The sequence below is a fragment of the Acipenser ruthenus genome, chromosome 4, assembly GCF_902713425.1.
Source record: "Acipenser ruthenus chromosome 4, fAciRut3.2 maternal haplotype, whole genome shotgun sequence".
NCBI lineage: Eukaryota > Metazoa > Chordata > Actinopteri > Acipenseriformes > Acipenseridae > Acipenser > Acipenser ruthenus.
Window position 1 is genome coordinate 82,877,061 of NC_081192.1, and position 12,336 is coordinate 82,889,396.

A 12,336-nucleotide genomic window follows, 5' to 3' on the forward strand; every position below is an offset into this window, starting at 1 on the left:
TTTTTTGACCATTAATTCCCCCAGATTCAGACTGCAACAAAAGTAGGATACAATTCAAACAACGCTGAAGATTGCTCTGTGGAAGGAATGAATGAGAACTCGGGGGGCCAATTCCCGTAGAACCACTTGGAACCTGAGATACCACCAAAGCCCCGAGAGGGGGCAGCTTAGGTATAGAGACTGAGAGTCTGCAGAAGTAGGTGAGTCATTGTAAAATAAGGAAATGCCATTCCAGTTTTAGCATAGATTTATATTGGCCCAACACCCCGCATTGATGTTAACATTGTTGTTGTAGTTCAAATATGGAAGGTGCTAGCTTTAAAAGAAATTTGATGCAGTTTGTCTTGGGGGAGACGTGCTTCCATTTTCTTGGAGTCCAGTTCAATCCCGAGGAATTCCAGGCAGGTGGTAGGTCCCAAGGTTTTCTCCTCTGATAGAGGAACTCCGAGTTCAAAAAATGCAGTTCTTAAAATACTAATAGAAAGAGCAGGGGGCTGATCCTTAAAGTCCACTAATAGAAAGTTCTCTAAGATGGAGTACGAATGTCAATTTGAAATTATTTAGTAGAATCCAACACAATGGTTCAGATAGAGAAGTGAAGATGTGAGGACTGCTCCTACAACTGAACGTGAGGCGAACTGAGAAATAGAATTGTTGTTTCCATTGAACTCCAAAGAGATGCCACAGGGAAGAATGAATGGGCATGACTTTGAATGCATCTGTAATATCAGCCTTGGAAAGCCAGGCCCCTTGACCTGCTGTTTTAATAAAATGGATGGCATCATCAATTCTGGTATAGTGTAGTCTTAAACTGATCAGGGGGAATTAGGTTGTTACTGCTGAAAACAGAACATGAATGAGGTGAGGATAGATCGATAATTAGCCTTTTCTTGCCTGAATATTTGCGAATTGCGACCCAAGAGGACTAATACGGAATTACGGGAAGGGGGGTTCAGGAAATGGGCTGATCATGAAACCTTTGGAAGTTTCTTTCTTGAGCAAAATATCAACAGAATCAGGATCGTTTAGAGCGGATCTTAGATTACTGCAAACATGGGAAACAGAGGGAGGAGTTAAGATACCAGTGGGGAAGCCATCGTTCAGACCTGAAATAATATAACTAACTAAAACTCTTATCTGGGTGATCTATGAGAGCAACCGCCATCGCTACTATATTAATGGGGGTAGACGGAAGGTTTAGTCATTTCTGAGCAGACACAGTGCGGGCGCGTCTGGGACAGACGCATTTGCTGTGGCTATCACCGCAGAAACTACAGATGTGGAGAAAAGTACATTGGGAATATGCACAGATGTTCTCATTAAAGTTATTACACATTTGTCTCCTGCCAGAAAAGAGAACCCGCCTCCCTTGTTTGTCGTTAGATTGGGCTGGATAAATGAGCAGAAAAGGATTATGAGGAACCTGTGACTGGAGAGGTAAATTAACTGAAAACTGAAGTTGGAAGGAACTACAGCTTGGAACTTCCGGCGAAACGTGGGATTGCATTTGCTGGTTTAAAGCCGATTGGGCTGAAAGGGGGCAGAGGTTAGTTCTGTGAAAGCTGGAGCTGAAACCATACAAGTAAAAACTTTCAGGCCGGCAAAGTGGCAACAAAACAGCTCATTGTCTAAGATGCCCCAGTTAACTCTGATATTCAATTGTTCCAGAATTGCAGCGGCCTGAGCTGAAAAAGATTTGTGATAGTCGTAAAAAGCTGAACCTTCGTATCTCATGGACAAATTGGTCACAAGGCTAAGATAGACATCCAACTCCTGATGGTGAACGGGAAATGCGTCACAGGGCTGCTTGAATGGTGGAGACCTCGCCAAATGGAGATGGGACCGGAGACTTGGAGGTTAATGATTCGGATTGATTTAGTAAGGAGATGAGATCCTCGCAGGAAGCACCAGCGCTGTAAGAAATGTTCCTGGAGTACAGAGTATTGAGAAGCCGAGGAATTTTCCATGACTTTTTTTTATTGGTGCAGGGCCTTGAAGAGACAGCCGAAACGTTCTCTTGCGGCTACGTCGAACTGGAGTGGCTGGGCTCTCAGGAGCTGAACCACAACTTTCAGATCAAGGAGTCGAATCCACAGTGCCAGGGAAGCATACCAAACATAGAAACTACAGGGGTTTGTGGGCAGAGAGACATATTTAACTGGTTAAACTGGTAATGTAGGAGATTGATGGGTGGAGTCTCCTTTTGGAAAGACAACAAGTTTCCAATTCTATGTCTATTGGGGGAGAGAGAGAGAGAGAGAGAGAGAGAGAGAGAGAGAGAGAGAGAGAGAGAGAGAGAGAGTTATGAAACCATGGGCTTTTATGGAATAATAAATAGAAATGGACATTTTCTGTTAGTAACATTTCCTAGATAACGAGCCAACAATTTTCAGGGAAAATGTAGTATGTATATCTTCAATTAGTTCCATGATTATGTGATTTTCCCCGGATGACAGAAAAACAGGAAGCAATAATGTGTCATGTGACAGGGATAAGTGAAACAACTTTCAACAATGATCTTGAAATATATAGGAGCAATATTGTTTGCCATCTATACCTATATATATATATATATATATATATATATATATATATATATATATATATATATAGATAGAAAGATAGATAGATAGATATAGATATAATGATCTTACACTATAATGCTCATATTCAATGATGCAGACATCCTGTACAACAACAACAACAACAAAAAAAAAAACTTTAAGTGCCTGTTAACTGTAACCCTACATTGCCATGTCACATAAGACAATAGGACATTTATCTTTGTCCAAGGTAGTGCTTAACATTACAGAGGTATTGCTCAGTAGGGGAAGGGGAGTACATGAATTGTGAACTAACATGAGGTAAAGCACAGATTTGATGTGTTGGCGAGCATCCCAAAATGTTCTTGGTGTAAACGATCTGTACACATCTGGCGTTATGCCCTCCTGCCATGAATAGAATTTCCTTCCATAACATGAAACTATCTAATTATATTAATATGCAAGATATGTGTAATGGCGAGTGAATGAACACAATTGCTGGTGTCATGTACTCCAGGTCTGTACCATGGTGAACAATTCAACATTATTGTTAAGTTTGCCAATACAGTAAATGGCTATTGTTTTTCTCTTACTAGCACCTTTACTATGAATAAGGCATTTAGTCTCTGTTTGTTTACAGTGCTCATTACCTACACTACATATATACTTAATGAGGGATAGGTAATGAGTAAGCAGTAACACACAAGAAGGCGTAGGTTGTACTGATTCAACTGCCTCAGGTGTGTTGTGAGGTGCCTTCCCTTATAAAAGTTTACCCCAGTAAATTTGCACTGTATTTTTGCTTTTTTATTTATTTATTTATTTTTTGCATGCTTTTCCCATGGTTATGCTATGCAGTTACCATAGTTTAACATGGTTTGCCATGTTTGCTAAAATGGTTTAGCGTACCTCCCTGGGCTTTATATTGCTTACCTATGCTTTACCATACTTTCACAATGTTTTATTACACTTTGAAATGTTTTTCTATGGTAAACTGTTATAAGGGTTTTTGCGCTTATAAAATGTCTCATGGTGTATGGTGGTTTAATACACCAGTCTATCATCTATGGAGACTTTAAATCAGAAGACTTTGAATCAGAAGTACCTTTTTTTCAGAACGGACAAAAATACCAATTAATAAACAAAACTAGATAACACATCTAAAGAATACCCAAGAAAATGTGCATTCAGCTTCTGGGTTGTTTATTTAAGGTTTGTTACTTCAGTGGGTCATGTTTTCCTATTTTCTAAAAAAAAGGCGCTAATGACAATTTTGTCCTAACATACAATAGAATAGCTTAAAGCAGTGGTTCCCAAACTGTGGGTTGCGACCCCAAATGGGGTCGCCAGATCAGAGGATGGGGTCGCGAGAGGCCACCTCGGCATGTCGTCATTTTCTTTTTTATTATTATTTTGTATGTTGTCTGCTCCACACTGCTAACATACTGCGCACTACGTAGCTGCAGCGACAGTGTATTATATCTATGGCTGCAGCCAGAGCAGTGTGACAACCTACCTTGGAATTGATACCATTGAGCTCCACCAATCGTATAATTGTATGATCTCCGCCCCCTTACGCTCTCGTCTCCGACGCACGTCATGCAAAAGTGTCTCGCGCTTTGTACAATGCTCGTACATTTGTGAGTGAGAAGTTTAAAATTGAATTGAAAATTACTTAAAACATGGATGACAAAAAACGTGGACGAAAATATGACGAGGCTTTTCTTGAGTACGGCTTCACCAGTATTTTGGTTAAAAATGAAGAAAAGCCACGATGCCTAATATGCCACAAGGTGTTATCAAGCAAAAGCATGAATCCAAATAAATTAAAACGACACTTGGAAACCCTTCACAAGGAACATGTGGGACAACCAGTGTCATTTTTCAAGCGCCGAAAAGAAGAACTTTCACGTCAACAAGTGACATTCAAGAGGGCCTTGTCCGTCCCTGATCGAGCTCAAAGGGCATCATTTGAAGTAAGCTACCACATTGTACAGGCTAAGAAGCCTCACATAATTGGGGAGACTTTAGTCGTGCCTGCTGCAGTTGATATGGTGAGGATAATGTGTGGGGAAGCTGAAGCAAACAAGCTCAAAGCCATACCACTCTCCAATAACACCGTTAAGCGAAGGATTGAGGCGATAGCAGCAAACCAAGAAAACAAGCTGGTGGAACGTCTGAAAAACACTGATGCGTATGCACTTCAGGCTGATATGAGCACAGAGGGGCGCAACGCACATTTCTTGTGTTTTGTGAGGTACATTTGGGAGGGTGCAATTCTGGAAGACATTCTTTTCTGTCTCCCTCTGCCCGGACACGAGACTGCACAAGAAATATTCAACGTGCTACATGGATACCTAAAGGACAACTATATTCCGTTTGATCGCATGGTGGGTTTTTGCACAGATGGAGCACCGTCAGTGGCAGGCCATAGAGCAGGGTTGCACGCCTTAGTTAAGAGAGTTGCTCCGTCTGCTGTATGGACTCACTGCATGATACACAGAGAGCAACTGGCCGCTAAAGATTTGAGCACAGAGCTTGGTGAAGTCCTGCAGCAGGTCACATGCATTGTGAACTACATCAAGTCTCACCCACTGTGTGCTCGTCTATTTGCAAAGCTGTGTGAAGACATGGGATCCGATCATAACCTGTTGCTGTTTCACACCGAAGTCCGCTGGCTCTCGAGAGGAAGGATACTGGAATGATTTTTTAAACTGAAAGAAGAGCTGCTTACTTATGCGATCGTGTGCAAAAAACAGAATTCTCAAATTTTCTCTCTGAACAAACGAAGATGCGCCTTCTTGCCTATATAACAGACATATTTGGGAAACTGAACGAACTGAATACAGGTATGCAAGGAAAGAACACTAACATATTTCATCTGAGTGATCGAATCACAGCGTTCATGAAAAAGATTACTTTCTGGAAGACACGCTTGTTGCAGTCAAACTATGAATCGTTCCCGCACCTTTGCAAGTTCCTGGCCGACAATGAAAATGTCCAGCCTCCCACACAGGAGATTGCTGAGCATCTCAGCCGACTGAATGGACAGTTTGTGTCCTTTTTCCACGACTTAGATATGTCCAAGTATGATTGGCTGCAAAACCCCTTCCAATGCAACCCTGATACTGTGGATTTGCCAGCAGCTGAAATCGAACAGTTAATTGAAATTTCCTGCGATAGACAGCTGCAAGGAACATACGCGCAACTTACTCTCTCAGAGTTCTGGTTTAGTGTCAAGAATGAATATCCTGCGCTCTCAACACGGGCCATGACACTGTTAGTGCCATTTGCGACCACGTATTTGTATGAAGCTGGATTCAGCGCACTTGTGTGCATCAAATCTTGGTATCGATCCACCTTGGATGTAACATCAGAAATCAGATGTGCGATCTCAACAACACCGCCGGATTCTGAAAGCTGTGTGACATTCAAGCCCACGCATCCCATTAGACTTGGTGAGTACATAGATAACGTATTCATATGTTATTTGTATTGTTATTTTGGTTGCTTTGTTGTTTTGTTACTGTCTGGGGTCGCGTATATTTTTAAGTCTCAAAATTAGATCATAGAGTAAGAAAGTTTGGGAACCCCTGGCTTAAAGAGTAAGTAGTAGGGTTCTGAAAAATATACCGTTATACGTCCCCATGTGTTGTTACAACTGTTTACTGTATTTGAAAATGCCGCTTAGGCTTCCAGGTTTTATTGAGAATCACAGGCCGTTACAGTAGTTGGTGGCCACCACTAGGGTACCAGCAATGGTAGCCCTAGTGCAGAAAGAAATACACACACATGTACATAATTACAAAAACACAAAACAAAACACAGTGGGTAAAACAGCTCAAAACAAAAGTTTGCCATCATGTGGCTCAGCGCTGCTCCCACTAAAAGGGAGGTCCCACTTCAGGAACCTTCTCCCTAACACCCTCTAAAGAAATTACGGTGGGATTAAAATCTTCTCCTTCTCCTCCCCCCCTCCCCCCTCCCCATCTCCTCCTCCTCGCTAGTCGAAAACACCAAACTAAATAACAAAGGACTGGCTTTCTAGACCCTTTTTGAAGGCAGGTGGCCCGTGTTAATTGATCATCAGTTAATCAATTAACACCTGGCCCCCTGCTGCACATTAGGATTCAACTAGGCAGGGAGGGAAGTCTAACCTCCCAGCCCTGCCCTATCTAACACATAATTTGTTACAAAACCCCAAAATATGTATGTATAAATCAAACAAAACTATATTTTATGTATCAACCCAACCAAAAATACATTACTTAAAGAGGCAGGCCTCAGCCCTGCCACATACTTGTCTGACAATGTGGCCAATAATTACAATTTCAGTACACTAGAGCAGATATTTTGAAAAAAGCTTTGAAACAGACATTAAACTTATAATGTAAAAAGTTATCAGGATGTTAACAATGAAAAGAAAAATTAAAGGTGTGTTATTTAAACAGCTGTAGCACCACATGGTTTTCGGAACCCCACTACTTCCTCTTTATTCAACACCTTAGCACCTAGAGGGATCATAAGGAATTAATAACTTCATATAAAAATATACTAGGCCTATATACTCATCATAGTTACTCATTATTTTCCTGAATACTTTGGCGTAATTATTTAAATTGTGACCTATGTTACTTAATTATAATTACATTATATTACATAAATATGTGGAAGAACAGCTTTTTATGTTTCAGTGGTTTCTATTCATTACAGAAATTCTGCAACATATATTATTTTAGCCCTGAGTCTGTCAGGCACCATTATTTTCAAATGGAGCATGGCAGTTCACAGGTTCAGAAATGGACATTAAATTTCATTATCCAAAAGAAATGTCCTATTCATCTTGCTGGTGAGTTTAATTTAACAAAAAAAAAATATAATATCCAATATCAATAGCTGTTTTTGGGCAGATACAGGTATTTTCTGACCGTAATTTGTTAAGACATTTTATGTTTAATTATTTTATTTTTGGGCTGCTTTAACACTACAATGAATTGGTCTTTCTGTCTACAGGTGACTACAAAATGGAATTTCTGGAAATCGCAAACTGTGTGTGTCTGTTGGTAATAGAGTACATGCCCTTGTGGCAAAGTGGTTAACAGTGTGCAGGTGCAGGTGATCAATGAACAGACATTCAATTATAATCCAGGTGCAAAGTTGTTTAATGGGTTTGTATGTCCAGTGCCTGACGGCAAAACAAACAGTAAACAATAAATTATGCTAAGTAATACAGCGGCATGTATTACTTAAGTTGTAATCCCCGGGTTTGTCCCGAAATAATAGTCCCGTTCTTTACACCCACACAAAACATAATACACAAGTCTGTTAGTGAGTGAATTAGTGCTCATGGTGCAAATACAGTTATTTGTGATAGAAGTGCAGTGCTGTTCCGGATTTGTGTTGGCCCTTGGCAATAGCTCTGGAATGTGTTAGCCGTCTACTAATAACAAGACACAATTAGAGACAAACAAACACTCATGATACAGTTACACAAAACACAGGTCCTTCCAGGATGTTCTCTCTAACCAAAACGAAGGAACAGATTACGTCACTTTGACCCCTACTTATACCATGACTCATGACCCCTTGGTAAACGATTGCAGCCACTCCTCCAATCCGCGGGTGCCACATCATTTCCCTTCCGGGTCAATGAGTTAATGCACCGAAGCTCCGCCCCATTTCTAAATGACTGACTTCCTTTTAACCCTAGGAATGAAGTGTCAGGCCAAACAGTCCAGGGTACTCTGTTCCCGTTACTTAGTGCCCTCACAGGTTGGGAGGGAGATTTACCACCAAGAATCATTGTCTTTCTGTCACAGCCCTTTATATTATATATATATATATATATATATATATATATATATATATATATATATATATATATATATATATATAAAGAACAATTATTTCATTATTTTCTGAAGGAAATATTGTTTATTCATCAATTGACATAAAAAATTGTGTCTTCCAAGCCAGCCATGGACCAAATGAAAGTCTTATCGACACTCATCCTTTTAAAAAATGAATGACCTGAAAATAAATGATTTAAAACTTGAAGGAAATATTTCAAGGTGAAACACAGATTGCGCATTTATTGACAGCTAGCATTATGGACCATTAACACCTTTCATCATGATGATATAAACCATAACAGCTGTTAGACCAGTTGCCTTGACAGAAATCACAGTCTGAACAACTAAAGATGTAAGAAAAATCTAAAGTTGCTATGGGCATGTAGGGTTCCGGTTTATTTACATGACATTTTAATGAAATATCATATATATAGAAAAAAAAGAGTTTTGTAGTTTAAAACAATGATTGTCTGTAATTGAACAATACAAACGTGTTTGGAGAGAAAATGTATGCTTAATTATTTGAAAATAGATAAATCGTAAAATAAAAAAGACAACAAAAAAATACAGTAAATTTGGAAGCAATAGTGAACTTATTAAGTTTTGTAGCTTTGTTTCATAGATCTAAAATAGATATTTCCTTGTGTGTTTTTTATTTAAACTATTTAACCTTTATGTTGGATGTCAAGTGACTTGGCGAAGGACATACAGGATGAGACAATGTCTAAGATTCAATTTAATGAGCACATTATATCACTGTGTTTTGTCCTTAGCTCTAATCACCAACACTGGGGTCTATTAAAAAATCCCCCTTCTCTTTCTGGCACTTGTACTTAGGCCTTCCTCTGTGTAAGGAAGTCCTCCTGGCCGTCGAAATCATATTAACTTGTCTTTCTCCCTGACCCCTCATTCTGACAGTCCAGTGGTTCTAAATCACTGTTTGTGCTACTTTCATGCATTATTAATTGGCCGGCTATAATTGTAAGCATCTCCAATGAAATGCTTAAATGGTGGTGAAACAAATTAAAAGCTAGAGCTTTTTAAGGAGTGATAAAATCAAGGAAGACATATCCCCCCACCCCCCCACCCCCTACTGTGACATGATGCAGTTCTCTGTGCCTGTAATTAATTCCCAGTGCACATAGAAACCATCACTTTTCACCTCAGTTCTACAACAGGGATATATGACAGGAGGAAACAGCTGAACATTGATCTTACCAACTTTCTCCTCATTTAAAAAGTGGAAGGTCAAACAAGCTTCATAAGAGAATGACTTCCCTGTCTTTCAAGTGTTTGAAAAAAGAAAAGAAAAAATTGCTTCAGATGTAAATGCAACAGCACTGTAATCTGCTCTGTGTGCAAAAAAGAGGGGCCTCAAACCCATCACCTTTTATATCATGTACCATGTAATGAAATACCTGTTTTTCTTAAAATGTTGCTGTTTTAAAAGGCATATACTGTATAGCATTCTACCCGAAGCAGGACATGTCCAATGTGCCAAAACAAACACTAATAAGTTGATTCATGTTTCTCTTTTAACCCCTTCCTTAATGCTTACTGACTGTTACACATAATAAGGTAGAGCAACACGTCATGAGGCCTCAATCTAGTTTCTCATCACAATGCAGTTTTCACTTGCATCTTTTTACTTGTTTCGTTAACAGATAAATAGATTGAATTCTTAATATCTGGAAAAATCAACTTGTGTTTACACATCTTAATAACATGTGTACAGTGTGTTGTGAAGTGTTACATTGTGTAAATTTATGAACAAAGACAAGCAGCCCGTCGTTTGTGCGCTTGGTTACTATGTTGCTGTATTAGCACTGTTTTTGTGGCAATAGCAGGCATAACATATTATATACTTTAATGTTTATGTATTAGAACACATAAAACTATAGGCCTAATTCTATTGTGTATTTATGATCATATAATCCAACATCACCTAGGAATAAAAAAAACAAATGACATGTATTGTATCTGGTATTAGTTTGAATGTGTAAGTTAGTTACTGTATCATAGTAAATTTGTTAGTTAGTATAACTATAAGAAATATTTGAGGGAGGTCTTTGACCTTCTGTTTGTAGATTTCATTATAGACAGCAGATAGGTCAGATTGTACAAGATGTGAGCTTCTGTTTTCAAGGTTGCTTCATTTAATGTGGGATTCAATTTAGATTATTGCCTTTCAGAAATGTGGACTGTGGTTGTAACCCCTGATAATTTTGGGAGTCATGTTACAATATTACATTTTCACTAAAGAGATTTAAGCATAGTGCATTTGTGCTCACGAATCTGCCTGCAGTCAGCTTTGTCCTGTCTCCAGGCTTGGAGCAGAGAGTGCTCACTGACTCAAACTAAAGTGCTTAAATGCTTGATGAAGGTTTTGCTGAGTGTCCTCTAGTGAATAGTTTCAATCAATTTAGGACCCTCAGGACTGGAGATAAGTGAACTGGGATTTCAAAACCCTTTTCATTTTCATATTACATCAATTTAGACTGACGTCAATGCTAAAGTGTTTAAAAAATAAACAGTTCAAGTGTTTCGTAGCTCTGAAACTTCACTGAATGTTACCTTTTATTACATTATGTATTGCCTAGTTATTTATTCCAGTTTGGCTATAGAGCTTAACGTAGTAGTGTAAACTGGGAATACCATATTATCTATGTTTTCAGTGCACATGTATTAGTAATTTATTCAAAATGGTATTGTCATTATAATTCTTAAGGTTTCATATACCAATCAAACAGCATTATTTTACATTGAAGTATAATTATATGGACTTTCAGCTATTCAAATATAATCAGGAAGAAGTTCAATCATTTCATATACAGTACACAACTATGGCCAAAGGTTTTGCATCATCCTATAATTTAGCTTCACAAAGTTGCATGAAACCTATTAAATAATATTACGTTAGCATATTGAATTACATGCCACTTTGTGGTTTTCCATATATTTAACCAAAAACTGACAACAATTAAAACATGTGACATCTCGAAATCTAACATGAAATGCTGTACAACTATTATGGCTTCTGGTAGACCTATGCAATATCATTTGTTTAAATAAAACATCTAAATTATGTTCATATAGTTTTTTTTTGTTTAATTATATTTCAATCCTAAAATTGTAGGTGATGCAAAACCATTGGCCATAGCTTTATGTAGAATTATTGCATTCTGGTATGTCCATCCAATGAATTAAGCATCCTTTATATTCCTACAGATTATATCATTGAAATGTGAATAATCACAATGTTGTGTACATAGCAAATCCTCATGGATTATATGTTTTGAGTCATCTCAATAGGCCAAATCCTGGTATCTTTTTCTCTTTCTCCTTCTTTTGTTATGTCCCCGACTACAGGTTCAGTTTAAAGGCTCTGGCTCTTCACTATTCAGTGGCACACTGTCACCTTAGCCTCAAGGCCACCGTTTTTCAGCTGTGCCTAGTAATCCACTGGATTTTAAGTATCTTCAAAATCTAAATAGCTATTCAGGTGACCTTCTTTTGGAAGGCTAGTAATCTATATGCTTTTATCCTATATACGTATTATTATTATTATTATTATTATTATTATTATTATTATTATTATTATTATTATTAATTACTATGTTGTATTAAGATACACAAATTAAGTGTTAAACTAATACAGAAACTTACAATTATTTATTTTACTGCCAATTTCATTCACAAAATGTAAGCAAAATATGTGAATACTCGAATAGACAGCCACAACTCTTTACACTGGACAAACAAGTTGTTAGAAAACACACATTTGTTTAAATAGCTTGAAAAATATAAAACAACTAATTAGGAATGAGATGTGCCAGTTGATTGTACTACTCTAATTGTGCAAACGAAGAATCACGCTCTACTTCACACAACCAGTTGCACAATAGCTGGAAAATAAAGTAGCCACCGCAACGTCCTCATGT